The sequence below is a fragment of the Mobula hypostoma genome, chromosome 8 (assembly GCF_963921235.1).
Source record: "Mobula hypostoma chromosome 8, sMobHyp1.1, whole genome shotgun sequence".
NCBI classification, from domain to species: Eukaryota; Metazoa; Chordata; class Chondrichthyes; order Myliobatiformes; family Myliobatidae; genus Mobula; species Mobula hypostoma.
The window spans coordinates 95,132,552-95,144,143 of NC_086104.1; the positions used below are offsets into that span (position 1 = coordinate 95,132,552).

Consider the following 11,592-nt stretch of genomic DNA (forward strand, 5'->3'; position numbering starts at 1 on the left):
TTGACAGGTCTTCTCCTTAAACCATACACCAACAAACTTAACCCGACTTTTCCTCAAAATATAAAAAAATTCTCTTTTTTATTTAACCCCCCCCCAAATAACACAAGGCACAGTTTGCTCTGCCAGCCTCTCCAGCTGCCCACGTATGCGTTGTGTATTTAAAAAGAAAGAAAATAAATCGGTATCACCAGTGATATAGCCAAGATCAAGGCTGTGGGGGTGAAGTCAGAGACGGGGGGGGGGGTGCAGTGGTGCCCCTACAAGCCGATATCCCCCTAACCCTGTCGAAAGGGCACAATGCCTGCATTATTCTCAATAAAGCCTTCTTACCTCAAACGTGATCCAACCTCGAATCTCCCTCTGCCTCCTGGGGTGTTAAACACAGCTGTTGAGCAGCGCTAGCCGTGCGAGAGAAGCAGCTATTTTGTATCCTTCAAGCCCCTTTCTTTCCCCGACTGCTCTCTCGCCCTCCCTGCCGATGTACAAGGCGAAGTGAGCCCCTGTGCCTTGGAGTCGTGGCACTTTTCTCCCCGGCGCTGGCAGCCAGCCCACCGAAGCCCCGTCCCTTTCCAATCCATCGCCAGCCGCCATTGGTCCGACTGCGCCGCACGGACGAGACCTCGGCCAATAGAAAGCCATGATGAGACAATGTGATTGCTTGGTGTTGTGGGGGATGTAGTTTCCGTTTCACTCCGCTCCGGGAACGGAACGGAGCCCGGATTCCCTCGTGGGGTCTGCTCGGTGCTACCACGGCGGCACGACACTTCCCAACTCAGCGCTTCCAGCCTCTTTAGCAGCAAGCAAAAGGGGGGAAGAGAGTAGCAGCTGATAAAATAGCAAGGTTTTTTTTAATTAAACTGTCATTTTCTGCATAGAACTCTCCCGGCACTGGTGCATTCTGTCTGAAATGCATGGGCAAGATTCAGATTCAGACAGTTCAACGATCACTCGGACCGAATGACAGATTTTTACCCTGGTTTAAAAATTTTCAGTTGTGAGTGGAATACCTTCCTCTTAAACGCTTCTGCGGGTTTTTAAATGGACCTATAGTAAGAACTAATCCTAATCACCGCCAGCGTTGATTCCAACGTTTGACAGCTCTAGATTTTATAAAAGGCTGGCTGCAGGTCGTGCAGGTGTTTGCAACATGCTATCCTGACTGGCAACATCAAAACGAGCGTTTCTGTTTCAGTATCGGCTCTATTTTTTATCAGTTCAAACATTTCAGTAGCGAGAAACAAGCCATATTAAGTTTAATTGACAATTAAAACTGGGGGAGAAAAAGACCGTGCCGATGTGACTGAAGTGGACAGTCACTGTAATTTATTGTAGCCAGCTTTGATGTAAGTTGAGTGAAACAATGTAACAAGCATTGTGTGCATATGAAGGATTGCGCAGATCTATATTTAAATATGATGTTAGGTGTGTGCAGGTAGCCGCGGATTTCACGTTGTCAATTGATCTATGCAGTTCAGACCCTGCCTCTTATTTGATTGCATGAGGTACTCAACTCTATTGACTGGACTTTGCTCCGTATCCATTGATAACCCCGCTGAACAAAAGTATATAAATCTCAGTGAGGAAGGCTTCTCTAAATCCAGCGTTCGCGGGTTAGTACGGAAAGAGAGCACCTGCTCTGATACACACCGTAATCACCTTTAGACACCTTGATCTGATCGCCAGTGAATCTTCCAAACTCAAAGGAATGCCAGCTGTGTTTAAGCAACCTGTCAGCCTCAAACCCTTTGAGCTCTAGCACCGGTAGCGCGGTGGGTTAGCAGAGGCGTTCCAGGGTTCAAATCCCGCACTGCCTGTAAGGAGTTTGTATGTTCTCCCCGTGTTCACGTGGCTTTCCTCCCACAGTCCAAAGTCCGGGCATTAAATGGGGGCTGGGGGGGGGATGCTTGGTGGCACTGAAAGGTCAAAGGGCAGGAAGGTCGATTCCATCAATAAAATAAATCATTCCAATTGGCCCACGTGGCTTCCAAAGCCAGTGCAACTTCTGTGAGATTTATTGTCAGAAGCCCAGCACTGGACCATGTGCAGACCACTTCCACTTTAATATCCACCTGGCAACCCTTTATTCTATCAATACAAGAAAATGCATTTGCTTTATGTGGTATTTCATAGGTTCACACTACATTATCATGCAGAAGGAAATAAAAATTGCATAATTAATTATCCTTTGAACACATATCCCAAGTGTCAACTAGGCACTTGTGCATGCTATTTGTTTTGGCAATAGCTGGTGTGCAACGCACAGCTAACAAGCACACCCTAATTCTCTTCCTGCCGCACGTTAATCAACAATACAGTTCTCACTGTGTAATTATATGTATTGTTCTTAGCATCTGAAAGCTTTAATTTTGAATTTTTCAATATTAAAGTGGCCTGTTTTCATGTACCCAATTACAAAGTGTTTTTTTTTCCTCAAAACAACCAGTATTACTTGCTTCTTTAATCATCATGCTAGCAATATTTTCAATTGTTAATAACCCCTGCAAACAGTGAATTTGTTGGGAAATGATCCCTGGAGTTACTTTACCACCTGGTCAACTATTCATAGTTTCCTTCTGGGTTCTATAACTATCTCCATAAAATAATCTAAAAAGGAAAAGATTAAAGATTAGCATTCGTCACACGTGCATCGGAACATACAGTGAAATGCAATTTTTGCATCAAATCAAGTCAGCGGAATTATACTGGGGGCAGCCTGCAAGAGCCGCTACTCAACCAGGGCCAACATAGCATGCCCACGACTCACTAACACGCTGTTAATGAGAGAGTTCAGAGGAGAATGGCTGGACTGGTTCAAGCTGACAGGGGGGTGACAGTAACTCAAATAACCATGCATTGCAACAGTGGTGTGCAGAAGAGCATCTGTGAATACACAACACATCAAACTTTGTGCCTCCTGTACCTAATAAAGTGGTCACTGAGTGTAAGTCACCTGGACCGTATGGACCAAAACCCAGGTTTCTGAAAGATGTAGCTGAAGAGATTGTGGAGGCCCTAGATTCCAGAATGGTTCCAGAGGACTAGAAAATTGCAAGTGCCACTCTGCTCTTTAAAGAGGGAAGGGCGCAGAAGACAGGAAACTATAGGCCAGTTCGTCTGACCTCAGTGGTTGGGAAGGATGTTGGAGTCCATTATTAAGGATGAGGTTTCAGGGTACTTGGAGGCACATGATAAAATAGACTGAAGTCAGCATGGTTTCCTTGATGGAAATTCCTGCCTGGCAAATCTGTTGGAATTCTTTGAGGAAATAACAGACAGGATGGACAAAGAAGAGCCAGTGGATGTTGTTCCCTTGGATTTTCAGAAGGCCTTTGACAAAGTGCCGCACATGTGGCTGCTTAACAAGGTAAGACCCATGGTATTACAGGAGAGATAAGAGCGTGGATAGAGGTTGGTTGACTGGCAGGTGGCAAAGAGTGGGAATAAAGGGGGCCTTTTCTGATTGTGCTTTTCTGCTGGTGAATACCTGTTTTCCAAAGGAATCGGTGTTGGGACCACTTCTTTTCATCTTCTATGTTGATGATTTGGATGGTGGAATCAATGGCTTTGTGGTCAAGTTTGAGGGTGAAACAATAGGCAGAGGAGCAGGTAGTGTTGGCGAAACAAAGAGGCTGCAGAAAGACTTGGACAGATTAGGAGAATGGGCAAAGGAGTGTCAGATTGAATATAATGGAGTGACGTGTATGATTATGAACTTTGATAGGCAGGATGAAGGTGTGGACTATTATCTAAACAAAGGAGGTTCAGAAATCAGAGATGCAACACTTGTGAGTCCTCATGCAGGATTCCCTGAAGGTTAACTTGCAGGATGAGTCAATGGAAGGGAAGGCAACTGCAAAGTTAGCATTCAGTTTGAGAGGACTAGAATATAAAAGCAAGGATGTAGGGCCGAGGCTTTATAAAGCATTAGTCAGACCGCACTATTCAGAGTATTGTGAGCAGTTTTGCGACCCTTATCTAAAAAAGACCTTGGAGAGGATCACAGAATGATCCCAGGAATGAAAGGGTTAACATATGAGGTGCATTTGATGGCTCTGGGCCTGAACTCACCAGAGTTTTGAAGAATCAAGGAAGATCTCATTGAAACCTATTGATTATTGAAAGACCAAGAAAGAGTGGACATGGAGGGTACGTTTCTTATGGTGGAAGAGTCCAGCACCAGAGTAGATGGTGTCCCTTTAGAACAGGGATGAGGAGGAATTTCTTTAGCCAGATGGTGGCAAATCTATGAAATTCATTGCCACAGGTGGCTGTGCAGGCCAAATCATTGGGTATATTTAAAGCAAAGGTTGGTAGGTTCTTGATTAGTAAATGTGTCTGGGGCAAGGCAGTAGAATGGAGTTGAGAGGGATAATAAGTCAGCCATGATGGAATGGCAGAGTAGACTTGATGGGCTGAATGGCCTAATTCTGCTCCTATGTCTTATGATGTTATTTTCTGTTTTTATTTCAGATTTACAGGATTTTTAAAAAATTCCTGCTCCCATTCAACTGCCTTGGACTCCTAGAAGCCCTTTCCTGCCTTGACTAGTACATAGTGATCTGCACTGCCTGGTAATCGGACGGTTACCATAGCCATATTTGTTTCCACAGATGCAGAGTTGGTGGATTTGATGGGCTCTTGGTTTAAATCTGTTGGCAAAACTTGAAGAGAAATAGTATCAGCAGGTCTCCTTTATCCTGCCTTTGGCAGAAAAGCCCTGGTCCATCCAAGCTTCCAGATCAGGACTGGCAAATCTGATCTACAAAGTCCCCAACCACAAGAGATTCATCAGTTGCTGGAAATCCTGAGTGACACACACAATATGCTGGATGAACTCAGCAAGTCAGGCAGCATCTATGGAGGGGGAAGTAACCAGGTGATGTTTTGGGCTGAGACCCTTCATTAGGACTGGAAAGGAAGGGGGCAGAAGCCAGAATGAGAAGGTGTGAACTACTTAACTGAATGGCCAGCGAAGTCTGGAGAAAGGTAATTTGATGCGGGTCAATAGGGACAAAAGAAACTGAAGGTGCTGGGATCTGGTGCAAATAGCAAATTACTTTGGATACTGTCAGGGAGGCGGGGAAGGACCCAACAGAGAATGAAGGAGATGTCCTCCTTCTTCAAAGGAAGTCCCTTTCTTCACAATCAATGCTGCCCTCAACTGCATCTCTTCCATTTCATGCATGTCTGCTCTTACCCCCATCCTCCCTTCACCCTACCAGGGGTAGGGTTCCTCTTGTCCTTACCTACCACCCCAGCAACTCCACATCCTCTGAAACATCCACCATCTCCAATGGGATCCCACCACCAAGCACATCTTTCCCTCACTCCCACTTTCTGCTTTCCACAGGGATCACTCCCTTCTCCATTTGTCCCTCCCCACTGATCTCCCTCCTGGCACATATTCTTTCAGGCGGAGCAAGTGCTACACCTGCCCCTACACCTCCTCCCTCACTACCATTCAGGGCCCCAAACAGTCCTTCCAGGTGAGGCAATACCTCACCTGTGAGTCTGTTGAGGTCATTTACTGTGTACAGTGATCCTGGTGTGGCCTCTCGTATATCAGTGAGACCTGACGTAGATTGGGAGACCACTTCACCGAGCACCTATGCTCCGTCCGCCAGAAAAAGCAGGATCTCCCAGTGGCCATCCGCTTTAATTCCACTTCCCATTCCCATTCCAATATGTCTATCCATGGTCTCCTCCACTGTCGTGATGAAGCCACATGTAGGTTGGAGAAACAACACCTTATATTCCATCTGGGTAGCCTCCAGCCTGATGGCATGAACATTGATTTCTCAAACTTAGAGTAATGTCCCCCCCCTTTATCATTCCAAATTACCTTTTCCCTCTCTCACCTTATCTCCTTACCCACCCATCACCTCCCTTCGGTGCTCCTGCCCCCTTTTCTTTTTTCTTTTTTCTGTCCTCTTCTATCAGACTTGCCCTCCTCCAGCCTTGTATCTCTTTCACTAGTCAACCTCCCCGCTCTTTATTTCATCTATCTCCTTGTGTTTCTCTCTCCCCTCCTGCCCACTTTTTAAATCTACTGTATTCATTTGTTTTATAATTGCTGCCTGGCCTGCTAAGTTCCTCCAGCATTTTGTGTGTGTTGAGAGGAAAGACACAGTGGGTGGGTCTCTGGCACTGAGTCTGCCTCTGTGACTCAGGAGGGAAAGGGGGGGAATATGGGATTCATTGGCTAGGGGAATGGACAGGAGGTTCTCTAGGCAAGAACAAGATTCTAGGGTGGTATGTTGCCTCCTGGGTGCTAGGGTCTGAGATATCTTGCATCGAGTCCTCAGCATTCTTAAGTGGGAGAGAGACTCCCAGCCAGAAGTCATGGTCCATGTAGATACCAATGACATGGGTAGGATGAGTGACGAGGTTCTGCATTGGGAGTTCAGGGAGTTAGGTCCTAAGTTAACAGGCAAGACCTCCAAGATTGTGACCTGAGGATTGCTACCTGTACCATGTGCGAGTGAGGCCAGGACTGAAAAGATTATACAGTTTAATATGGGACTATGAGTTGGTGTAGGAAGGAGGGCATAAGATTTTTGGATCATTGGGCTCTCTTCCAGGGAAGGTGGGACCTGTACAGAAGGAACAATTTACACCTGAGCTGGAGGGGGACTAATTTCCTAGTGGGAAGGTTTGTTAATAGTCATAGTCATTGTCATACTTTATTGATCCCGAGGGAAATTGGTTTTCCCTCGGGATCAATAAACAATTAAATAATTAATGCTGCATGGTGAGGTTTAAACTAGTGTTTCAGCGGGGTGGGAACCGGAGTACCAGAACAGTTAGTGGAGAGGTTGTGGAGGCAGATGTTGGTAAGACCTCAGACAAAAGGTTGAGTATGGTGTGTCTAGTGTCCTGAGCTGCCTGTATCTCAATGCAAGGAGTATCGTAGGAAAGGCAGATAATAGTGCTGAAGATGAGGTAACTGGTTTGCAAACAGAGGTAATGTTAGTGAGGAGAAGCTGTTGATAAGGCAAAGTTGCTGTCAACAGGTTGAGTGGCAACATAAAAGGAGGACAAAATCAAAAAGGGTGAATACAGGACCAAAGGTGTTGTATCTGAATGCTCGCAGTATACAGAATAAGGTAGATGAACTTACAGCACAGTTTGCCAATCTGCATGTATGATGTTGGAGGCATCACTGAATCATGGCTGAAAGAAGATTATAGCTGGGAGCTTAATGTCCGAGGATACACATTGTATCGAAAGGACGGACAGGAAGGCAGAGGGGTCGGTGTTGCTCTGTTGGTAAAAAATGAAATCAAGTCATTAGAAAGGGGTGACATAGGGTGTCGAATCGTTGTGGATAGAGTTAAGGAAAAGCAGGGGTAAAAAGACCCTGATAGGAATTGTATACAGTCCCCCAAACAGTAGTAAAGATGTGCTCTACAAATTACAATGGGAGGTGGAAAATGCATGCCAAAAGGGCAATGTTACCATAGTCATGGAAGGTTTCAATATGCAGGTAGATTGGGAAAATCAGGTTGGTGCTGGATTACAGAAGGAGGGATTTTTAGAGTACCAAGAGGTGGCTTTTTAGAGCAGCTCATGGTTGACCCACTAGGGGATCATCTATCCTGGATTAGGTGTTGTGCAATGAACCAGAATTGATTAGCGAGCTTAAGGTAAAAGAACCCTTAGGGGTAATTCATCATAATATAATCAAATTCTCCCTGCAATTTAAGAAAGAGAAGCTAAAGTCAGATACATCAGCATTACAGTGGAGTAAAGGAAATTACAGAGGCATGATAGAGGAGTTGGCTGGAATTGACTGGAAAGGAACACTGGCAGGGATAGTGGCAGAGCAGCAGTGGCTGGAATTTCTCGAAGCAATTTAGAAGGCAGAGGATATACACATCCCAAATAAGAAGTAGTATTCTAAAGGCAAAGTGATACAAACGTGGCTACCAAGAGAAGACAAAGCCAACATAAAAGTCAAAGAGAGGACATATAATAGAGCAAAAATTAGTTGGAAGTTAGTGGACTGGGAATTTTTTAAAAAAACCAACAGAAGGTAACTAAAAGAGTCATTAAGAAGGTAAAGATGGAATACAAAAGTAAGCTAGCCAGTAGTGTTAAAGAGGATACCAAAAGTTTCTTAAGATACATAAAGCATAAAAGACAGGCAACAGTGGATATCGGACCACTGGAAAAGTCGTAATGGGGGACAAGGAAATGGAAGACAAACTGAATAAGTATTTTGCATCATCTTCACTGTGGAAGACACTAGCAAAAAGCTGGAAGTTCCAGGTGTGAGGGGTCATGAAGTGTGGAAGTTACCATTACTAGAGAGAAGGTTCTTGGGAAACTGAAATTTCTGAAGGTAGGTAAGTCTCCTGGACCAGATGGTCTACACACCAGGGTTCTGAAAGAGGTGGCTGAAGAGATTGTGGAGGCATTAATAATGATATTTCAAGAATTGCTAGCTTCTGGAATGGTTCTGGAAAACAGGAAAATTGCAAATGTCTCTCCACTCTTCAAGAAGGGAGAGAGGAGAGAAGCGTCTGACCTCAGTGGTTGGGAAGATGTTGGAGTTGATTATTAAGAATGAGATCTCAGGGTACTTGGAGACACATGATGAAATAAGCTGTAGTCAGCATGATTTCCTTAAGGAAAAATCTTGCCTGACAAATCTGTTGGAATTCTTTGAAGAAATAACAAGCAGGATAGACAAAGGAGAATCGGTTGATGTTGTGTACTAGGATTTTCAGAAGGCCTTTGACAAGATGCCATACATGAGGCTGCTTAAGAAGGTACAGACCCATGGAATGACAAGAAAGATTCCAGCATGAAAAAAGCAGTGGCTGATTAGAAATAGACAAAGAGTGGGAATAAAGGGACCCTTCTCTGATTGGCTGCCAGTAGCTAGTGATGCTCCACAGGGGCCTGTGATAGGACCGATTCTTTTTACATATATGTCAATGATTTGGATGATGGAATTGATGGCTTTGTTGTAAAGTTTACCGACGATATGAAGATAGGTGGAAGAGCAGGTAGTTTTGAGGAAGTAGAGAGGCTACAGTAGGACAGACAGAAAGGAGAATGGGCAAAGAAATGGCAGATGGAATATGGCATCGGAAAGTGTCTGGTCATGCATTTTGATAGAAGAAATAAAAGTGTTGACTATTTTCTAACTGGAGAGAAAATATAAAAAACTGAGGCGCAAAGGGACTTGGGAGTCCTTGTGCCAGACTCCCTAAAGGTTAATTTGCAGGTTGAGTCTGTGGTGAGGAAGGCAAATGTGATTCTTGCATTAATTTCAAGAGGTCTAGAATATAAAAGCAAGGATGTAATGTTGATACTTTATAAAGAACTGGCGAGGCCTCACTTGGAGTATTGTGAGCAGTTTTGGGCCCCTTATCTTAGAAAGGATGTGCTGAAACAGGAGAGGATTTAAAGGAGGTTCACAAATATTATTCCAGGATTGAATGGCTTGTCAAATGCAGAGCGTTTGATGGCTCTGGGTCTACATTCACTGGAATTCAGAAGAATAAGGGATGACCTCATTGAAACCTATCAAATGGTGAAAGGCCTTGATTGAGTGGATGTGGTGAGGATGTTTCCTATGATGGGGAAGTCTAAGATCAGAGGACACAGCCTCAGAATAGAGGGGCAGCCTTTCGGAAAGGAGACGAGGAGGAATTTCTTCAGCCAGAGAGTGGTGAATCTGTGGAATTCTTTGCCACAGGCAGCTGTGGAGGCCAAGTCTTTATGTATATTTAAGGCAGAAGTTGATAGATTCTTGATTGGTCAGGGCATGAAGGGATACGGGGAGAAGGCAGGAGATTGGCGCTGAGAAGGATCTGGGATCAGCCATGATGAAATGGCAGAGCAGACTCGATGGGCCAAATGGTCTGATTCTGTTCCTTTCTCTTACGGTCTACTGGAGGTACTCAGCAGGTCAAACAGCGTCTGTGGAGGGAATGGGGAGTCGATATTTCAGGTTGCGATCCTGATCCGGGTCGAAGTATTCCGAAGCGGAATCTCAATCTGAAATGTCAGTAAGATATTTCAGATTGAGACTCTTTGTCTCCAGAGATGTCGTATTGAGTTCCTACAGCAGTTTGATTCTGGATTCCAGCATCTATGGTCTCTTGTGCTTCAGAGTTTGTTAAACACTGAGTTGTTCACCCATTAATTAGGAACATGAGCTGGAACTAGACCACTGTATCGCTGACGGTGTGTTATTGCCATAATAATCCTGCTCAGTATGAGAGGAATCGCAGGTTCAGACATTTGGTGCAGCTGCTTGCCTGGTGAGAGCAATTGTCCGAGTTAATACTCTGATAAGCACACCTCTAAGTCAGTATCCTGCTCAAGCAGGAACAAAATTATTTAGTGATTACGTTAAATAAATATTCTCATAGAGGCATGGCAGTTCAGGTGTGTTGGTACAGCTGTAGCACGTGGGAAGTAATGGGAACATTTTAATAATTTCCGCACTACAGCTGGTCCATGTGCAGAATTCCATAGGGAGAACTGAATGTGCAGCCCAAAGATATTTTGAGGGAGAAGTGGTTTTTTCTTGTTTTATGGGAAATTGGCAGCAGTGTTGCATAAAAAAAGGTGTTGTCTTGGGGGCAAAGTTCACTTGAATATGAGTGACAATTGGATAACTAAGACACTAGTTAAGGTTATAAAGTTTGATCGAACAACATAGGCACAGAAGGGCTTTGCTTCCAGATGAGCTCAGTGCCTCCTGTGCTCACTTTGACAGTCCAAGCATGGAGGAACCATCACGAACTTCCACAGCATCCAATAATCTTCCGAGGCTAATGTGCAGGCAGCCTTCAGGAGGGTGAACCAACGAGAGACCTGTGCGAATCACCTAGCCGCAGTGTTCACTGAGATCTTTAACCTCTCACTTCGCCGGTCTGAGGTGCCCACTTGCTTCAAGCAGGCTTCAATTATACCGGTGCCCAAGGAGAGCGTGGTGACCTGCCTCTATCGCCCAGTAGCATTTGCATCCACTGTGATGAAGTGCTTTGACAGGTTGGTGATGAAACACGTCAACTCTTGCCTGAGAAGTCACTTGGAGCTGCTCCAATTTGCCTACCGAAGCAGCATGTCCACAGCAGGTGTCATCTCATTCGCTTTTGACTCAACCCTGGGACGTCTGGATAGTGAAGATGCATACGTCAGGATGCTCTTTATCGACTACAGCTCAGCATTCAATACCATCATCTCCTCAAAACTCATCAATATGCTCCAAGACCATGGCCTCAATACCTCTTCATGCAATTGGATCCTTGATTTCCTCACTTGCAGACCCCAGTCAGTTTGGAATGGCAACAACATCTCCCCCACGATCTCCTTCAACAGGGGTGCACCACAAGGCAGTGTGCTGAGCACCTTTCTCTACTCATCTTACTCTTATGGCTGAGCGGCTAAGTACAGCTCCAACACCACATTCAAGTTTACTGATGTCACCACCATTGCAGGCTGAATCAAAGATGGTGATGAATCAACATATAGGAAGGAGTTTGAAAATCTGGCTGAGTGGTGCCAAAACAATAGTCTCCTACTTAATGTCAACAAGAGGATTATTGGCTTCAGGAAGAGACCAGACAC

The 11,592-nt window shown here is 44.8% G+C and overlaps 1 protein-coding gene across 5 annotated transcripts in view; it reads right to left on the reverse strand.

The window, feature by feature from the left end:
• The window catches only part of LOC134350749 (ribosome-binding protein 1-like), a 145,325-nt gene extending 144,786 nt beyond the window's left edge, over nt 1–539 (reverse strand). For all 5 annotated transcript variants that reach the window (XM_063056388.1, XM_063056391.1, XM_063056390.1 and 2 more), the window contains exon 1: nt 331–539. The gene's annotated coding sequence lies outside the window, so the exon portion shown is untranslated. The remainder of the gene's footprint in view (nt 1–330) is intronic.
• Nucleotides 540–11,592: the final 11,053 nt, after the last annotated feature.